The sequence below is a fragment of the Toxorhynchites rutilus genome, chromosome 1, assembly GCF_029784135.1.
Source record: "Toxorhynchites rutilus septentrionalis strain SRP chromosome 1, ASM2978413v1, whole genome shotgun sequence".
Classification (NCBI taxonomy): domain Eukaryota; kingdom Metazoa; phylum Arthropoda; class Insecta; order Diptera; family Culicidae; genus Toxorhynchites; species Toxorhynchites rutilus.
Genome location: NC_073744.1, coordinates 94009316 through 94031791, shown reverse-complemented (window position 1 = coordinate 94031791; position 22476 = coordinate 94009316).

Here is a 22476-nt window from a genome sequence, read left to right as displayed (position 1 = left end):
TATTCTTCTTTAATGGCGTTAACGTTCCCTGTGGAACTTTTGCCGTCTCAACGTGTTCATTAACTAGCGTCATTCATTAATACTTGGTTGAGATTTCGATGCCGAATAACACGCCTTAAATGTACTCTGTAGTGGCAAGCTCTAGAATACGCGTGACCACAGTGCAAGCCGGAAGAATTTTCTTTGACGAAAAATCCCCCGGCCAGAACGGGAATCGAACCCGAACACCCGGCATGATAGTGTGGGACGCTAACCACTCGGCCACGGGTGCACATGCGCATATAGGGCTTTCATTAATGTTTATTTTCATTAATCTTTATATGCATTAATTATGTTGATATAAGGCCTAAAAGCATCAAAAAAGCAGATATACTGCCATTTGGTATTAGAGATGCTGAATTAGTGCTATAATAGAGCTATACGTTAATGCTTATGGTTACTTGGGTAATTTCAATTAAGTTTCCATTAGCGATACGGTTGTTTATGTTAACGTTTTATGTGGTTTTTCAACATCGGATTAAAATATTCTCCCCGATAATTTGGTAAACTAGAACGAATCAAGGCGTCCCTGAAACATCATTAGATCATTTTCTTTGGGTGACACAATTCATCCAAATCACAATTAACATCAAACACATATTAAAACGACCGCTACTAAATATATCACTGAGCAGCAGCGGTGGTTCAAAACGGAGCAGATGTGTTCCACTGTTCGTATTGGTGTTTATTCGATTGACTCTTCAATCCCAACGAAAGTGCATTCCTATGCCTATCGATCGTAAAACCATTGGTATGTGCACATATACTATGCACATTCCGGACCTACTTATGATTCCCTCGAACTAAACGGGATCAAATCTGTCCTTTCGTTTTCCTTCTAGGTTAACTTGAAGAGTTTCTGGGAGCCGTTTATGCCAACTTTTTTATAAATCTTCAGCTGGCCCACTTGATCTATCGCACAAATATTTTGCCAATGAAATTCATCTCGGACCATCGCCAAAAAATTCATTCGCACCAAGCTCCGATTTTCTGCTTCTCGAATTAATCGATTACATTCTGTATGTTGAAATTTTATTCGATGGAAATAGATGAACAAAAGATAACCTTTTATGTCTTCATTACAAGAACTGAAAATGCAGTCATATTGCAACTTGATATTAATAAATTGGACGATGGTCCGAAATTCCGAAAGCAGGATCGATGTTGGGCCGATATTCTGGAATATATTTTGACACTTGTATTTACTATTTATATATACTAGAATATACTGATTATTTCTCTCAGTGTATTGATGATCATAGATCCGTGATGCATTGGAGTACCCCTCACCAATGTTGTTGTTTACATTATATTTGACGTTTAACTGATTTTTAACTGGGCTATCGCCCAGTTAGCGAGCGCCCAGTTAAAAAGCAGCTCAGTTAAACAACGCCCAGTTAGCGAACGAGTGCTGTATCTTTAATTAGCACATTACACAGTTGCCATTTTTCGGCGCTAGAGTCCCTTCTATACCATCGCATATGGTACACATTTACACAGTAGCCATTTAGACGTAAGAGTTTTTCCTTCTGTTCATCCATCATCCAGTTAGACCGCACAGCGGAGACAGTTGATTGATCATTGTTGAGTTATTTATAGAACAGCAGCCCGATGTGTCTTGCAGAGCAGAGCAGTTGCATGGATGAATCGATCTTATTTCGACCGTGGATCGATCTCCATCGCTGATGATTGTTGCGTGGACGTAGTTATTCTGTAACAACACAAAGATGGTCAATAAGGGTCTTGAGTTTTGAACTCACGATCGATCGCTTACTAAGCGAACGCGCAACCAATATGGGCTACGGAGACCCCCAATGAAAATGACTATAGATTGGTAGTATTTACCAAAAAATTCGTAATATTTACTAATTATTTCTCTCAGTGTATGCTTATTAGCACAGACTATAGCAAGATGTGTGACATAAAGGTGTGACCGTGTGGTCAATAAGTGCGCGAGGGGAAACGGTATAAATATACAGAGGACTGTGGAAAGGGATTTGACTGCAAATAGAGATGTCTAAATTTTGCGTTTATTCAATTGTCGATTAATCGTGGGGTCATTTTTAAATATTCGATTCATTCGAATAATTGTTTTTCAGTATTCGATTAACCGAGCGAATATTTATTTCTTGTAGTCAAAAAGAACAGACATATTTGTAATAAAAAAGTATGATGTCATAATTTTAAAAGTTACATTAAATATAATTTTGAAATAAACATGGGGCAGAATAATTGTTTTTGAATGAAATGGTATTTTAGTATATTGATAAATTTACCATTTCATGATTTCTAGAGGACGATTGAAAAAAAAGTACACAATGAGAATGATGCACAATATCATTATTGTACCAACATAAAATTTTTTCTGTTCAAAATTACCTGTTCTTTGAATGTTGAATGAAATAGTTGATTTGTTTGAATATTTCTGCTTGGTCCTTATAGCTACTAGTTCAAAAGAGGTACATTTATAGAATCATTGACCACTAGTATGGTATATTTTCCTCGGCACTCTGAATTTGAATACTACTATTTTAGAACGGGAGCTGAGACCACCTTCTTTAAGTCTGCATTTTACTCCTGCAGACCCTAAATTCTTCTTCCCAGTCTCCTCCACCACCAGGGAATCATTTTTATGGTTCAACCGTAAATGATTTAGCATATCCGAAGAATTTTGACGAAACACCATGACGGTTAACACTCCTATACTCGCGCATAGGTCTGAGAGACCAAGAAATCAATAATTCGTTCATATTTCTCAGAAAACATCAACACTACGACATTGTGATTCTCTCTAGCTTCGTCATTCGTTGTTCATCATCGTTTAGCGTATCGTATAAGTTGGTACGAAGGGGACGTATGTCACTTTTTCACCACCTTCGGTCTGAGACACCGACGCGCGTACAGGAGTAACTTCTCGAATTAATCGATTACATTTTGTATGTTGAAATTTTATTCGATGGAAATAGATGAACAAAAGATAACCTTTTATGTCTTCATTACAAGAACTGAAAATGCAGTCGTATTGCAACTTGATATTAATAAATTGGACGATGGTCCGAAATTCCGAAAGCAGGATCGATGTTGGGCCGATATTCTGGAATATATTTTGACACTTGTATTTACTATTTATATATACTAGAATATACTGATTATTTCTCTCAGTGTATTGATGATCATAGATCCGTGATGCATTGGAGTACCCCTCACCAATGTTGTTGTTTACATTATATTTGACGTTTAACTGATTTTTAACTGGGCTATCGCCCAGTTAGCGAGCGCCCAGTTAAAAAGCAGCTCAGTTAAACAACGCCCAGTTAGCGAACGAGTGCTGTATCTTTAATTAGCACATTACACAGTTGCCATTTTTCGGCGCTAGAGTCCCTTCTATACCATCGCATATGGTACACATTTACACAGTAGCCATTTAGACGTAAGAGTTTTTCCTTCTGTTCATCCATCATCCAGTTAGACCGCACAGCGGAGACAGTTGATTGATCATTGTTGAGTTATTTATAGAACAGCAGCCCGATGTGTCTTGCAGAGCAGAGCAGTTGCATGGATGAATCGATCTTATTTCGACCGTGGATCGATCTCCATTGCTGATGATTGTTGCGTGGACGTAGTTATTCTGTAACAACACAAAGATGGTCAATAAGGGTCCTGAGTTTTGAACTCACGATCGATCGCTTACTAAGCGAACGCGCAACCAATATGGCTACGGAGACCCCCAATGAAAATGACTATAGATTGGTAGTATTTACCAAAAAATTCGTAATATTTACTAATTATTTCTCTCAGTGTATGCTTATTAGCACAGACTATAGCAAGATGTGTGAAATAAAGGTGTGACCGTGTGGTCAATAAGTGCGCGAGGGGAAACGGTATAAATATACAGAGGACTGTGGAAAGGGATTTGACTGCAAATAGAGATGTCTAAATTTTGCGTTTATTCAATTGTCGATTAATCGTGGGGTCATTTTTAAATATTCGATTCATTCGAATAATTGTTTTTCAGTATTCAATTAACCGAGCGAATATTTATTTCTTGTAGTCAAAAAGAACAGACATATTTGTAATAAAAAAGTATGATGTCATAATTTTAAAAGTTACATTAAATATAATTTTGAAATAAACATGGGGCAGAATAATTGTTTTTGAATGAAATGGTATTTTAGTATATTGATAAATTTACCATTTCATGATTTCTAGAGGACGATTGAAAAAAAAGTACACAATGAGAATGATGCACAATATCATTATTGTACCAACATAAAATTTTTTCTGTTCAAAATTACCTGTTCTTTGAATGTTGAATGAAATAGTTGATTTGTTTGAATATTTCTGCTTGGTCCTTATAGCTACTAGTTCAAAAGAGGTACATTTATAGAATCATTGACCACTAGTATGGTATATTTTCCTCGGCACTCTGAATTTGAATACTACTATTTTAGAACGGGAGCTGAGACCACCTTCTTTAAGTCTGCATTTTACTCCTGCAGACCCTAAATTCTTCTTCCCAGTCTCCTCCACCACCAGGGAATCATTTTTATGGTTCAACCGTAAATGATTTAGCATATCCGAAGAATTTTGACGAAACACCATGACGGTTAACACTCCTATACTCGCGCATACGTCTGAGAGACCAAGAAATCAATAATTCGTTCATATTTCTCAGAAAACATCAACACTACGACATTGTGATTCTCTCTAGCTTCGTCATTCGTTGTTCATCATCGTTTAGCGTATCGTATAAGTTGGTACGAAGGGGACGTATGTCACTTTTTCACCACCTTCGGTCTGAGACACCGACGCGCGTACAGGAGTAACTTTTTTGGACAAGTGACTTTTTTTCCTATTTTAGAATATTGTTCAATGAAATGTATAAATTAATGTCAGTGGCGTGGAATATTTATTAAATATAATGCATAATATCATTTTCGGACTATTCTTATTTGATTTTAGTCCTTTTGTCACCTGATTGAACGGATTCATATATTATTCGTCGATATACTCGTCGTTAGATTCATACGTGCAAAAGTAAAGTACAAATGTTTGACATTCGTTTAGTTGTTCACTAAATATAATGGTCACGCATATACACACTTGTGAAATAAATGCACTTGCGGAAGAATTGTAAACTGTAAATTATAAATTAATCGGTGGCTTATGGTTATTTTTACAGTTACAGCTTCGGGTTTTTTTTCTATAATTTATGAGCTGAACAATATCGACGATAAAACAAATCGCAGGAAGTTCCTAGAAATCCTTTTATATCATCTTTTTATGCCCCATCAAATACAAGCATTAGGTTTTTGTTAACCAAGAACACAGAAACAAAGAATATTAAATATAGGAAAACTTGAAATTCCAGAAACCTTACAATCGAATAATTAACCGACGTCTCTAACTGCAAAACGCGGGAAAAATACCTCCATCACCGACCGACACCGAAAGTCGATTTATTCTCTTGAGCTGAAACATATAAGATAGAGTATATTACAAACCTAACTTTAACCGTAAAAGACTTACCTTTCAACTTTTCAATGTTCTTATTCCCACCAAAACAATACCACGCACAAAGAGCAAAAAAAAGATATTGCAAAATATTGCAGATTGTTTACATACAAAATCTAAGATGGCTGAAAGTCCTTTCTCATAAGTCGCGCTACCGTATTGTATCTATCGTGGACTATAGTTCAAGGAATGAATTGTATGAAAAGTATGAAAATCACTCTCGTAGTCCACGCAATTTCGGTAGTGCACAAGAATTACGTACATATATTGGTTTCTATTTCTACTGTTTGTTCTATGCTCTCTCCAGTCCGCGCATTTTGTTATTGCACCAGAATTACGTATTACGTTTGTGCACAAGCTCGCTCTTGGTCATTCTGTCTCTTTCACGCTTCAAGCAAATAATTCCCCTTCTGCTATCTTCTGTACTGTTTTATATACCGCTCCCCTTATCAACTTAAGGCTGATTACGACGATGGCAGTCAGCGCTCTAGTTGAAGTATCCAGTGAACAGAGAACAGACACTCTGTTCAAGTTAGAGGCCAATTACTTGTTCGATACTGGTACAAGTAACTTGGACAGAGTGTCTGTTCTCTGTTCACTGGATACCTCAACTAGAGCGCTGACTGGCATCGTCTAATAGCGAATTCGTTTTTAAAACTGAGTCAGTGCCACACTGACTCTGTAATAAAAAAACGTTTTCTGTTTCACGAATGCTGTGGTTTGTTGGTGTGCGTTATATAGTCTGATTTGTCTTATCTGAGTCTTATTTCATCACATAAAATAAATATTCGATACGTTAAAGTAAATTTTCATTCATAATTTTGATTTTGAGAGCATGTTTATTCCTCCTGAATATCCATACTAATTTTCGCCTCCCAATGAAAGCACACGGAGCTTAATACCGTCTACACAAATATACTCTTCAAAATCAGAATCCGAATTGGATTACGATTATAATAATACAAAAGCAAGAGCAGCAGGTTTTCCATTTTCATAGTCTTTATTTTTAGATTTTCCAAAACAATACTCGGAACTTGACAGTTCGGTATAGTGAACCCGAGTGCCAACCCGTGAAACATCTCAGTGCGAAACTAATGGGCACCTTACACGATCAACCGGATTGACAATAAGTGTCTTCAATATCGTGACAGCTAGGCTTTCAACATCTGATCTAACCTCAATCAATATTTTTCCACCTTACACGGTCAATATCGCCCTCAACCCGAGACAACGAAAATATCCGCGATGGCTAGTGGCGACATTTGAGTTTGGGATCCAAACTATTCTCTATAAGATTAGAAGGCTAAAAGGCAATTTTCAATTGGTAAAATTTGAATGAAAATATCTACTTGGTATTATTTAATTAGTTGAAGCGCGTAGTCCTAACCTTAACTTAACCTATTTCCCCTGAATTTTCAGATATTCCTACTAAAATGTATTATTATAATATAACGTCAATTTCAGACATAATTTTTGTATGGGATTTTCTCACCACTTGCAGAAAAAAAGTGATTTGCATTCACATAGAATACTAATTTGATTTGGAAAAGTTAATTTTCATTCATAATTTACACTTTAGAATTCGATTTTTCTTCTAAAAAATACATCATAATACTCTAAGTGGTGCGGACTCAATCCACTTCATTTTCAAGCAAATTCATGCATGTTTTCAAGCGATTTCTTGCAATAAATTCTTAGACCACCAGAGATGCCAGATTTACAAATATGTTTGTAAATTTACAGACATGTCTGTAAAACACTTTTTGTTTTTGTTGTAGACTTTTTGGATATAACAATATTTCACAGGTTTTTGAAAAATAAAAGGGCTATATTCATCACATCAAAAATATTCGACTCACCATATGACATTTTCCACAGTTTTAATACAGAAAAGTTATTATATTTAGTTTATATCAATACACATGACGTTAGACCAGCGATTCTCAACCTGCGGCCCGGCAGTCTTTCTGGTTGGCCCATCTGGTGTGTATGAAGTTTGGAACCCGTACTTTTGCCCTGACATCATTGCAGACGAAAGAGAGGATACGGTTATTCACAATTAATGAAAAATTGCATTCTCTGCAGGTAACGAAAAATCTTGAACGAAAATTGTCTCTGATAATTATTTTTTGTTCTAGATAAGATTGTTTTGCTGAAATTCAAGGAGATTTATTGAAAAATAGTAAGGCTAGGGTCAGGACTATGTCTTCTTAGTATTAAAACAAAATCGAATAGAAATTTTCATTCTATTCTCAACAATTTACATTTGCTTTCGGGCCTGCTTATGACGAAATATGGGTTACTGTTCGATATTGTTACCACAGACATAGTTCATGGCTAAGTGGGGATCTAAAACTTGTATAGCCTTGCATGGCGGATGGAAAATATACACTGTATTTTCTTATAAGTTTCATCAACGACAAGACCGCAAACCTTGGTGGATGTCCAATATATCAACGAAGAAATACCGATTTTTATAAAAATTAACAACGCGTATGTATGTGTATGTATGTATGTGTAGATCGTTGAAACATTTAAACACACTTACAACACATAAGTTATTAAGTGGTCCGAAAAATCAATTTTTTCCACTTTTTCCCAAAAATGACAAATGAAAATTAAAAACTTTTGAATCACTGAATCGATTTAGATGATCGACATATAAAATTGAAACTAATGACTTAGCCTTTTATTAAAAAATATTTAACTTGCGAAAAAAATAATTATATTTTAGTAATTATTGATCGTAGTCGTTTTTTATTTTTTTTTTGTGACTTTGGACTAGAGGGCGCTATATTTTTATATTTTTCCTTGAAAGCTGAGGATTTTTTACATAACATATCTCGATATCAGAGATGCTATTTTTTTGTTTTTTTAGATATGATGTTTCAAAGTAATCCGGTGGTTCGAAAAATCATTTTTTCCTCTTTGTCCAAAATAAACTTTCTGCAAAAAATCATAACATTTGAACTACTGAACCGGTTTTGATGATCGATGTATTAAATGGAAGCTAATAAGCAAAATTTGAAAAAATATCACACTTGCGGGACGGATATTAGTAGCATAGTTCTAGTTTAGTCACATATGAATATTGATCGAAGACTTAAAACATGTTAAATTTACAAATTTATAACTTAAAAACGATAATTATAACATCTCCGATATCGAGATATGTTAGGTAAATAATCCTCAGCTTTCCATAAAAAATATAAAAAAAATATAGCGCTCCTATCTTTAAACGAGAAAACTATGAAAAAATAACTCAATCAATAATTAAAAACAAAAAAAAAACAAAACAAAAACAAGAATTAAATTTTTTCGCAAAAGTAACATTTTTCCAAAGAAAAATAGCTCGTAAGCTTCAATTTGATCATGTCGGTCCAATAGTTCAAGAGTTATGTTTTTGTAGTGGGAAAAATGGGTAAAATTTGTTTTTCAAACCATCGATTAGTTTTGAAAAATCATATTTCAAAAACGAAAAAAATAGCATCTCTGATATCGAGATATTTAATGTAAAAAATTCTCACGTTTCAAGAAAAAATATAAAAAAATATAGCGCCCCCTAATCCAAAGCCATGAAAACATTAAAAAACGAGTACAATCAATAATTACGAAAATAGGATCCATGTTATCTGCAAGTTCAATATTTCTCAATTAAAGCTCATTGGCTTCAATTTGATATGCCGATCATCTAAATCGGTTAAGTGGTTCGAAAGTTATAAATTTTTGAAAAAAGTCATTTTGGGAAAAAGTGGAAAAAAATGATTTTTTGGATCACCCTAAAATGGAAATGGGCACCCCAATGAAAAAATAAAAAAATACGAGTCTAATGTTTTGCGATAAAGTACAATATTACCACTTTTGACGAAGATCTGAGAACCATTATATTGGTTTGGCATGGAATGGCTGTATATATATAAAAAATACAATCTTACGTGCATCACGATGTACAAAGTATTAATGAATATGTGAAAATTAACGTTAAAAGACATTTCTATAGATCTGCACACTTTTTCAGACTTTTCCACATTTTTAACAGACATTCACATGTTTTTACAGACTTTTTTTAAAAATCATCTGGCATCTCTTCCTTCCACTTTTTATGGAATATTTTCAAATCGCAGGAGTAAACATTTACGTGACTCTGACTTCGTTTGTTTTTATTTCGTTTGGAAAAACGTTATGTCAAAGAGAGGGGACATTAAAAAGGCGTAGCTCAGTGAAAGGCTGAGATGCTCTTTCAGAGATGCAATGGTTAATTAAACAATTTACGGAAAAATGTAGTTCGTTCATTTTATTGTTTGCATTATTTTTGCCCCTGACAACAATACCTCTTTTATAGTGTTGATTATCATAAGAAAAATAACACTCCTGATCGTTGGATCTCTTTTGACATTTCAATTGGATCTTTTTTGACAGCCGTTTTGATTCAGTCCGCACTACCTAGATAATACTCGTTTCACAAATATAGACTGTTCCTTTCAGTTTCAGAGATGCCAGATTATTTTAGTTTGCGAAAATATATGCAAGTTATTTTATCTGCAAGCAAATGTTTTTATTCCATAAATGAGACTATGACAGTAGAACCCCGATTAACCGCGAGCGGGTGATCCGCCCTGCGGATTATTCGTGACTGCGAGTTCCATAGTAAATCAATAGGCCTTTCCGGAATTTGTTAGTGAGTGGTAGGCCCATGCTCTTTTGTTGTGGTCATGGCTTTTACATTATTTAGCCACTGGTGTACACGACCTTATAGATGAATAGTTGATTGATTTCTGTATTGATAGAACATAGTTTTTATGTTGAAACATCTCTTTTCGTGTTTGCATTTTTTGTCCTTTAATGGGTCATCCTCGATTTTCGTTAATCGCGGTGAGCTTGCCCGACTATTCCGCGGATAATCGGGATTCTACTGTAGCTTGAATTAACACATGATGTTTTTTCATCTGTGATTTTCCCAGATCTTCTCATTCTCCAAATTTTATAGCGGAGTGTGAAGAAACACACAACCCGCTCACTAGCGCAGAGAATGACCGAGTTCAACGTTAAAAAATTCCTAAAACGTTGTTAAGTTTCATCCACTCTCTCACCATCACATTGTCAGTTTACTTTGAAGTTTTGATTTGTATCGTGAAAAGTATCGTATTTTGCTATTCAAAGTATCGGTTTTCCAAACCAAAAGCTTCCATTTATGATTCCTACAATTTCAGTAGTTTATAAATTTTATTTGTAATCGCAAAAAAGACTAACAAAAATTAAATGTGCGCTTGCATATCTGGCAACTCAGTCTGGAAGTCCGTGAGGTAAAACGTCAACATCATGCATCCATATGAAATGTCACGATATTGATGCTCGGAAATCAGAAAATCCGGATTTCTGCGTTGTCGGCCATGTTCAGCTGTCATTATGCTTTCAAATGTCATCATATTGTCAATAAAGTTGACCGTGTAAGGTCCGCTTAACAGCTTTCGGGGCGAACTAGTGCGACACTGAGTGCGAAACTGAGTGAATAAAAAAACGTTTTGACAGCAGTTAGTGCGGCACTGGGGTTGAAACTGAACAAAAACGAATTCGCAATAAATCACGATAGATACAATACGGTAGCGCGACTTATGAGAAAGGCCTTTCAGCCATCTTGGATTTTGTATATAAACAATCTGCAATATTTTGCAATATCTTTTTTTTGCTCTTTGTGTGAGGTATTGTTTTGGTGGGAATCACGATAAATACAATACGGTAGCGCGACTTATGAAAAAGGCCTATCAGCCATCTTGGATTTTTTCTGCAGTGTTTGTAAACAATCTGCAATATTTTGCAATATTTTTTTTTTGCTCTCTGTGTGTAGAATTGTTTTGGTTATTCTGAATTTCTGCAGGGAGAGAGTGTTGATGGATATGGGCAAAGTTGTTATTTTAAAATGACTGGAACTGTGGCAATAAGAGCATTAAAAAGTTGAAAGGTAAGTATTTTACAGCTAAAACTAAGTTTGTAATATACTCTTATCTTATGTTTCAGCTGGCGCATTCAATGAACACATTCCAGCAATTGCACACTCTTACTACCGTTAGCTATTATGCGAAGCACGCGAAGGAAGGTATTGCAAAGGCACCTTCCGCTGCTCCATCGGAAATAGGATCGGAACCAGACAATGAGGCGAAAACTGAGCAGCCACGGGGGAGCAGTGCCGATAAGGAAAATCAGCATGAACGTGGGATTTTACTTTCGAAGGAATAGGAATCTACTCCGAATAAAATGTGTAAGTAATCGAAAAAAAAAAAAACATTGGATTGACAATATTAACGACTTTGTTCACAGGGACAAGCACAAGCGCGATGGGTTGTCGGAAAAATGTCCCTGTTGCACTTATCATGCAGATAAAAAAGAATGGAAACGGTTCAAAGATCGTCTACCAGGCGAAAACAACCATTCAGAGCTTAGATGAAAAGTGCGTAACTGTAAAGTAAATTTGAATCAAACAAAATTCGATTTTATTTCATGATGCTATTGATTTACCGATCGACATGGAATTTCGTCATAAATGACTTCGCATCGTTGTGATGTGAATGTTCGCTTAATTTCGATTCAATTTCCTGCGCTGCGCTTCTAGTCAGAACCAGAGTATTGAGTTTAAGCATTGAGTAGACATTCAGTCTATAAACGTGCATCAGATTCATATATTCGACTGCATCCGCCCCAGCGGTGATATTCTTCGGCATAGTATCGCTGCTATCGATGAACAAAACTGACGGTCCCCATGCTCACTCATGAGCCAAATCCTTTAGATATTGTGGATCATCTGTAGGAATTTTCAAACTCTTTATTTCTTTATTTCTTTTCTTTAAACCATCTGACTCACACTAGGTCTTAATGATTTTCTTAAAACTAAACGACACTACTAAATCAAAATACAATGGTCCAACAAAATAAAACAATACAAAGATTTCATCTACGAGTGAGTCGTCTGTAAAAGGTGTCCGAAGAGATATTAAAGTCAAATAAGTCGAACACATCATTGAAACGGACTGACATAAAACGAACAGGATTGTGCAACGCATAGTTCACACTGCGTCCCTCAAGATACAAAAAGTTTCTGGTACGAAGAATACGTTCAGGCGCATACATATTAATTTGCTCCAACAGTGCAGGGCAGTCGATTTCTCCGGTCAAAAGTTTGGCGACAAACATAGCCTGAGCGTTGAAACGTCTCCTTTCCAGCGTCTCCAGTCCCAAGAGTTGGCAACGAGCCTCGTACGGTGGCAAGTTTAGTGGATCCCGCCACGGAAGATTCCGGAGAGCATGTCGCACAAATTTCCGCTGAATAGACTCAATCCTACAAATCCAGTTAGTTTGAAACGGGCACCAGACAACTGCACTAAACTCCAGTGTAGATCGAACTAGCGAGCAGTATAGAGATCGAAGACAGTGTGGATCACGAAATTCACTTGTAATTTTATGAACGAATCCCAACTGCCGGTTGGCTTTAGCAATAATTTCGTTGAAGTGCAGTCGAAAACTGAGCGCATTATCAAGGGTCACTCCAAGGTCACGGATGTGGCTCACTCGCGACAGAACTTGACCAGAAATGGAGTAGTTAAACACTATTGGCTTGAGCTTCCGGTGAAACGAAATAGTGCTGCATTTCGAGATACTGAGCGACATCATATTCCTCAAGCACCATTCTTCAAAGCGGTTGACCAGATCCTGAAGCCTATGGCAATCTAGTGCGTTCCTGATTGCCATATAAATTTTCACATCATCAGCATAGAATAAGCGGCACCCAGTTGGAAGTATCAAGGATACTTCGTTGATGTATAGTGAGAACAACAATGGACCTAGGTTGCTTCCTTGAGGCACTCCCGAAGGATTAGAGAATGTCGCAGATTGTGCAGGTCCGATTTTGACACACATCTGTCTATCTTTCAGATACGAGTTCAACCATGTCGTTAGTCTTGATGAAATCCCGAGTTTGTTCAGCCTTGCTAGAAGGATTTTGTGATCGACGCGATCGAAAGCAGCCTTGAGGTCCGTATACACTGCGTCCACCTGTGTACCTTGCTCCATATTGCGCAGACAAATGGAAACAAAGTCGACCAAATTGGTTGCGACAGACCTTTTTGGGAAAAAACCGTGCTGATCCATTGACAGATAGTTCTTGCAACAGGAAAACACAGCATCATTGACAATGATTTCGAAAACTTTTGAACAGGCGCAAAGTGATGTGATTCCTCGGTAGTTTTCTATGTTACGTTTGTCTCCTTTCTTGTGTACTGGAAACATCACTGACTGCTTCCATAGCGAAGGAAACATACTCTGCTGTAGAGAGGTGTCGAATAGAACCGATAAAGGGTAGGCAAGACTTGGCGCACATTTTTTGAGTACACAAGAAGGGATACCGTCCGGACCGGGAGTCAAAGAATACTTCAATTTGCGGATCGCAGCCTCCACAACATCGCTGGTGACTCGGAAGATGTCAAGATTCAATACGTTGGTTTGAGTGTCTCTAACGGCGGCAGCAACTCGACAACATGCAGATCATTCTGGGCAAATTTGATCGACAGCGATGACAGCAAGAGACATTTGTTCAAAGCCCCCAAATAAAATTCTTCTTAAAGAGCGTTCTGATCTGTTACACTGCTTGCTGGGGCTATACACAATATCTGCCAGTCTGATCATGCCGAGAGGCAGTATTCCAGCTGCATTCAGGATACCTACGAAAAAGATTTAAAATTGTTCACAAATCTGAAACTGGCGATTGTTTATTTGCGTATAAAAATGAATATGGGTTGCGACAGGTACAACTTAGAGGCGAATGAACTCTACGAGTTTAAAGCCTCTATAATTCAACAACAACAACAACGACAGGTTTTCTATACTAATCTGAACAGAAAAGCCTTACAGATTTTTATCAATCGGTAATGAATTGGTTTTAAACTTATACTCAATGAGATTATTGCAACTCTATTGAACTATTGATACTTATTTTTCATTAATCAACAGTATGCAACACGTCAATTTTGAAACATATGGATATGATTTCTACAGATCAACTTGTTAAAATTGAACAGCTGTTCAGAAAAAAAAAACATTTCAACAATATGTAATAAAAGTACTTATAATATGTTGCATCTCAGTACAACATAAAACATATTTTTTTTTCCTAAAATATATTTTTTATTAAGGCACATGTGGCGTTAGCCTGACGGGGCCGGGAGTCCAATATTTTGACAATTTTTGTCTTACAACTATGTTAGTAATATGTAACCGATTACTCGCGGTTGGCTCGAGGTTAGTATTACAAGTGTTCTCATAATTGGTATGTTGCAGTCTTCGATGCTCTGTACGTGTGCCCGACACAGGATACTTCCTATTGGGATACAGCTGACCACTAATCAGCAACGCTCCCTAGTCTGTACCTCATATCTAGCGTGGTGCGTCTTTCTCGACTCGAGGAATCCAGGATAGAATGGTCACTAGCCGGCGCAATCATCAGCTCGTGTAGAGTTGTCATGAGCGGTACAACCTTTGGCTCTTGTTGAATGATCAGTGGACTGCACAACCTTCGGCCCGTGCATCTGTAAAGAGTGTGTGTATGTATTGCCGCGACTAAGTAAAAGTTTATCGATCGGATAGGAGGGATATGAAACGGGGACACAACGAAGGAAACATCATTAAACGTTGACATCGGCGTTTCTGAGGAACAGGTATAGATGAAGCAGAAGATCAGGATCCCGGCTACCTAAGATATCCCGGACGGGGATATCCGATTATCTGCCTTTTGCTCTCAGTGCTCTAGAGAGCTGAGAGCGAGCAGAATGGAACCGGATACACGACCAGACAACATGCTCGAAGTCGTGGTAGCCATCGCCACAATCACAAAGATTGTTTGCTGCGAGCCCAATGCGATAGAGATGCGCGTTTAGGTTGTAGTGATTGGACATAAGCCGAGATATCACGCGAATGAAATCACGACCTACATTCAATCCCTTGAACCATGCACTTGTCGAGACCTTAGGGATAATCGTGTGTAACCAACGATCGAACTCATCTTCACTCCACATGCGCTGCCAACTAACGAGTGTGTCCTGACGAGGAATGTGAAAAAAATCATTATAGGCAATTTGCCTTTCAAAAAGTGTGCCTTCTGAAGCGCCCACCTTAGCTAGCGAGTCCGCTTTCTCATTCTCCGGAATCGAGCAATGAGAGGGAACCCATGCTAAGGTAATCTTGAATAATTTTTCGACCACAACACTCTATAGATGTCTTATTCTTGTTAGGAAATAAGATGAGCGTTTATCAACTTTCATTGAGCGGATTGCCTCTATTGAGCTGAGACTGTCTGAAAAAATAAAATAATGGTCGATGGGCAGTGTTTCAATGATCCCTAGAGCATAGTATATCGCACCCATTTCTGCGACATACACGGAACAAGGATCTTTGAGTTTGAAAGAGGCACTGGAATTTTCATTGAAGATGCCGAAGCCAGTGGACCCGTTTATGTATGAACCGTCAGTAAAGAACATTTTATCAGATCCAACTTTCCCATATTTTTCCGAAAATATCGACGGAATAACATTGGAGTGTAGGTGATCTGGTATTCCATGAATTTTTTGTCGCATAGACAGATCAAAAAGGACAGAGGAATTGCAAAAGTATGGGAAGCAAACTTGGTTGGAGATGCCTGGTGAAGTGTGCACGTCGTGTGTAAGGTACTCATGGTATAAAGACATAAAACTTGACTGAGGAGTCAGTTGTAGTAGATTTTCGAAGTTATCAATCACCAATGGATTCATGATCTTGCAACGGATGAGAAATCTGTAGGATAATTCTGTGAACCGAAGAGTAAGCGGGGGTACTCCTGCCAAAACTTCGAGACTCATCGTATGTGTCGAATGCAAACACCCCATGGCTATACGCAAGCAACGATATTGTATCCTCTCCAGCTTGAGAATATGAATCCTGGCAGCTGATCGGAAGCAAAAACTGCCATATTCTAACACTGACAATATCGTTGTTTTGTACAACTGAATGAGGTCTCCTGGATGGGCACCCCACCATGTTCCGGTTATTGTTTAGAGAAAATTGATTCTTTGCTGGCATTTCTGTTTCAAATACGCTATGTGTCTCCCCCAGGTACATTTAGAATCAAAATATACACCCAGGTATTTGAAAAACATAGAGTGTTGGATCGTTTTGCCGGATAGGTAAAGCTGGAATTGGGCGGGTTCGTGCTTCCTAGAAAAAACGACCATTTCAGTTTTCTCCGTAGAGAATTCGATACCCAGCTTGAGGGCCCACGTGAACAGATTGTTCAGGGTATCTTGCAACGACTTTTGCAGAACGACGGGATTAGTACCCGTAATGGAAATAACTCCATCGTCTGCAAGTTGTCTCAGCGTGCAGTCTCTAGTTAGACAATCATCCATATCATTGACGTAAAAACTGTACAAGAGGGGGCTTAGGCAGGAGCCTTGCGGTAGACCCATAAAACTGTAACGAGAAGATTTTGAGTTGCCATGAGAGAAATTCGTGTGCTTTTCTGACAGTAAATTGTACAGGAAATTATTCAGAATTGGTGAAAGTCCACGATTATGAAGCTTCTCTGAGAGAATTTCCATGGAAACTGAATCAAATGCCCCTTTGATATCGAGAAAAACGGAAGCCATTTGTTCTTTGCGAGCAAATGCGATTTGGATTTCAGAAGATAGCAGCGCGAGACAATCATTCGTCCCTTTACCTCGGCGGAAGCCAAACTGCGTATTTGACAGCAAATTGTTCGTTTCGACCCACTTGTCCAAACGAAGTAGAATCATTTTCTCTAACAATTTGCGAATACAGGATAACATTGCAATCGGCCTATACGAGTTGTGATCGCAAGCCGGCTTGTTGGGTTTTCGTATGGCTATCACTCTCACTTGTCTCCAGTCATGCGGGACAATATTCAGCTCCAGAAACTTGTTGAACAAGTTCAGCAAACGCTGTTTTGCTAAGTCGGGAAGATTCTTCAACAAGTTGAATTTAATCTTGTCCGACCCCGGAGCTGAATTGTTACATGAGAGGAGGGCAATTGAGAATTCTACCATCGAAAAATTCTCAGAATCGCATTGGAGCGGAATATCGCGTATGACGCTTTGTGCAGGAACAGAATCGGGACAAACCTTCCTTGCAAATTTGAAAATCCAACGGTCAGAGTATTCCTCACTTTCATTGGTATGGTTCCAGCCACGCATTCTCCTAGCCGTATTCCAAAGAGTACTCATAGCGGTCTCCCTTGACAAACCATTGACGAATTTCCGCCAATATCCACGCTTTTTTGCTTTAATCAGACCTTTTAGTTTGGCTTCTAGAGCTTGGTACTTTCGAAACCATTCCACTAATCCAGTTTTCCTGAATTTTTTGAAAGCGGATGATTTTTCAAGGTAGACCTTTGAACATTCCTTGTCCCATCAAAGTGATGGAGGACGTCGTCGGAAATTGGTAGTACACGTTTCTTTTGAGCTTGAAGTGCGCTATCGTAAATCAAACTTGATATAAAATTATACTCTTCAAGGGGAGGAATTTCATGCATCGAAATGATTGCTTCAGATATTAATTCTGCAAATTTTCTCCAGTCAATATTCTTCGTGTGGTCATACGCAATATCGACTGACTCACTAGATTTTGATTCATTGGCGATCGATAAAATTATTGGTAGGTGATCACTACCGTGGGGATCTTGGATTACCTTCCATGTGCAATCCAGGGATAATGAAGAAGAGCAGAGAGATATGTCTAGCATGCTTGCCCGTGCAGGAGGGTTGGCTATCCTAGTTGCTTCCCCAGTATTTAAAACTATCATGCTGAAGTTGTCGCACAGATCATAAATCAACGTGGCACGGTTGTCATCGTAGAGTGACCCCCATGCTGTTCCATGGGAGTTGAAGTCACCTAAGATTAACCGCGGCTCCGGCAATGCCTCGATAATATCAAAGAACTGATGGCGGCCTACCGTAGTCCTGGGAGGCAATGTTGGTGATTGACGAGAGAATCGACGAAAGCAACCAAATTTTTTCAGCAAGTGAAAACAGCTTCTTCAATCAACGTGTTGGTCTCGCATCATACGATACCACTCAGTGAGTGAGCGAATCCAAACATGTGGTAGACAAATTCATTCTGTCTCGTAAGTAGAAAGAACAGCAGCTCTGTCGACCAATGATTCACTCTCCATCGATCGGATTTGTGTGTGGATGAGACAGAGAAGGATCGCCAAGCTATAATTTTCCCGTGATTGCACTCATTTGAACAATTATCATTCCGACAGCAGGCGTTTTAGGGGTCAATGCAGCAAATGTCTGTATATTGTGATGCATACCGTACAAAAATCTATAAGCAGGGAACAAAGCGGCGATTTTTATTCGATCAGTTGTTTTTGAATGTCCCCTACTTATTCTTATTATCAGGTGTAATACATATTTTAGATTAATGTGGGCTAATTGTATATGCGATACAAGATGTTATGTTTTGTAAATGCTTGTGGTAGAGTAGTCTGTTTTTGTTTGTTTGCAGCATTAAAGAAAATTGGAAAACCGCCAGTAGGTAACTTTTAACAACAAAAGATCAGGACCACATGGCTAACGTAAAGAAGAAAACATCGAATAAAAAAGTCTGGTGCATGCGAATATACACACAGATGTGATATGAAATTGATAGCAAGAATTTTTCTGTTATCCGGATGGTTAATATTTATCAGTTTTCGCATGAAGTATAGCATTTCACCAATCGATGGAAAATAAATACGATAGATAATCTTCCGAATATATATATTTCAGTTTTTGCGGAATGTTTCTTCAGAAAAGAAATGAAGTTCTAATGTAAATCCGAATGAACTTTCCACACAATCAGATAACGTTACGTTCCAGATTGTATCCATTACTTCTCCCAACAAAACGTTTTTAACCTGTTTTTAACCCTAGAATACTCGCGAAAATGGTCTCCCAGACCGACAATCAATAATTTTGTTTTAAAGAGGATGAATTAATTGACTTTAAAAACTAAGTGAAGATGAAGAACACATATTAATAGAGTATAACGTTTTCTGCAAGGAATATTGAACAGATTTTCTTCTGTTAAGAACTTAATAACAGAAAAGGTTAAGTTAAGAAAAATTAAATACAGGTCGGACTCGATAATCCGGTGGATCGATTATCCGGAATTTTAGACTCGATCATGGTGGAGTATTTTGGTTTTGTTTTTTTTTATCGAAAATTTTGAATAATTTGTTGATATACTTTATAAATATGATTATTTGAACAAATTTGTACGAAGCTAGATAGAGGAGAGGGCTGGAAAAAGGGTTGGTCAATACAACTAGTTTCGATTATCTCCAGTAGATTTTTATACGTAGGAAATTCCAAATTTAAATGAATACATCGATTTAATATTCAAACATACCTAATATGATAATATAATGAAACATGGATGTAGTTAGGATGAGTTAGGTCTGTTTAGTATGTTTTAATTCGGTTATCCACAGGGCATCATATATATTATGATCTTTCGAATAATCATGGATGTAGTAAAGAAAAGTAAAAGTTGGGGAAGGAGTGTTGAAATTGTTGCAAAGAATACAAAATAAGTGATAAATCTTTGAATCCGCTTGGATAGTCCTTTGATTTATTGGATCCTCAAAAGATGTCTATTTAGCATCTTCATATGTTACGATATTATCGCAGAATAGATTTAATTTAATTTAATTTTTTTTTCTTGCAAATTATTATTTATTTCGGTTTAAAAATAAATTCATGAGTAACGATGTGCATTAGAGTTCCAGTGAGAATGGTCATCTCAAATTTACGAATGGGACTTCCTGAAAAGTATTGATTACCTCGAACAAATACACTATACAAAATTTTAGCTCATTCAGACTTTACTTACTATTGTCGTAAAGACGCCAAAATTTGAGTCTTCCGAAAACCATAAAATCACCGTTAATGCGTTCATGCGTTCTTTCACAGCCAACAACGGGATATCAACATTTTCCTTGACTTCACAATGCAATCAGTCGGTACCTCGTCCCAAGCCTCGGCCACCCGAAACATAGCATCCCTTATGTTGATTCGGTTAACCATCTCATCGAACTCTCCTTGGCTCCTGGATACCAAGCTTTTGCTTGTATTTGGACTTGATTTTTTTTTTTTTTTTATCCAAAATATATATTTTATTAAGGCTCATATGGCGTCAGCCTAACGGGGCCGGGAGTTCAATATTTTGACAATGTTTGCTTAGACTATGTTAGTAATATGTAACCGATTACTCGCGGTTGACTCGAGGTTAGTATTACAAGTGTTCTCATAATTGGTATGTCGCAGTCTTCGATGCTCTGTACGTGTGCCCGACCAGGGATACTTCCTATTGGGATGCAGCTGACCATTAATCAGCAACGCCCCCCTAGTCTGTACCCCATATCTAGCGTGGTGCGTCTTTCTCGACTCGAGGAATCCAGGATAGAATGGCGGCGCAATCATCAGCTCGTGTAGAGTTGTCATGAGCGGTACAACCTTTGGCTCTTGTTGAATGATCAGTGGACTGCACAACCTTTGGCCCGTGTGTCTGTAAAGAGTGTGTGTATGTATTGCCGCGACTAAGTAAAAGTTTATCGATCGGATAGGAGGGATATGAAACGGGGACACAACGAAGGAAACATCATTAAACGTTGACATCGGCGTTTCTGAGGAACAGGTATAGATGAAGCAGAAGATCAGGATCCCGGCTACCTAAGATATCCCGGACGGGGATATCCGATTGTCTGCCTTGTGCTCTCAGTGCTCTAGAGAGCTGAGAGCGAGCAGCATGGAACCGGATACACGACCAGACAACATGCTCGATGTCGTGGTAGCCATCGCCACAATCACAAAGATTGTTTGCTGCGAGCCCAATGCGATAGAGATGCGCGTTTAGGTTGTAGTGATTGGACATAAGCCGAGATATCACGCGAATGAAATCACGACCTACATTCAATCCCTTGAACCATGCCCTCGTCGAGACCTTAGGGATAATCGTGTGTAACCAACGACCGAACTCATCACCACTCCACATGCGCTGCCAACTTACGAGCGTATACTGACGAGGAATGTGGAAAAATTCATTATAAGCAATTTGCCTTTCAAAAAGTGTGCCTTCTAAAGCGCCCACCTTAGCTAGCGAGTCCGCTTTCTCATTCCCCGGAATCGAGCAATGAGAGGGAACCCATACTAAGGTAATCTTGAATAATTTTTCGACCAAAACACTCAATAGTTGTCTTATTCTAGTTAGGAAATAAGATGAGCGTTTATCAACCTTCATTGAGCGGATTGCCTCTATTGAGCTGAGACTGTCTGAAAAAATAAAATAGTGGTCGATGGGCAATGTTTCAATGATCCCTAATGCGTAATATATCGCACCCAGTTCAGCGACATACACGGAACAAGGATCTTTGAGTTTGAAAGAGGCACTGGAATTTTCATTGAAGATGCCGAAGCCAGTGGACTCGTTTATGAATGAACCGTCAGTAAAGAACATTTTATCAGATCCAACTTTCCCATATTCTGCCGAAAATATCGGCGGAATAGAATCGGAGCGTAGGTGATCTGGTATTCCATGGATTTTTTGTCGCATGGACAGATCAAAAATGACAGAGGAATTGCAGAAGTATGGGAAGCAAACTTGGTTGGAGATGCCCGGTGAAGGGTGCACGTCGTGGGTAAGGTACTCATGGTATATAGACATAAAACTTGACTGAGGAGTCAGTTGGAGTAGATTTTCGAAGTTATCAATCACCAATGGATTCATGATCTTGCAACGGATGAGAAATCTGTAGGATAATTCTGTGAACCGAAGAGTAAGCGGGGGTACTCCTGCCAAAACTTCGAGACTCATCGTATGTGTCGAATGCAAACACCCCATGGCTAT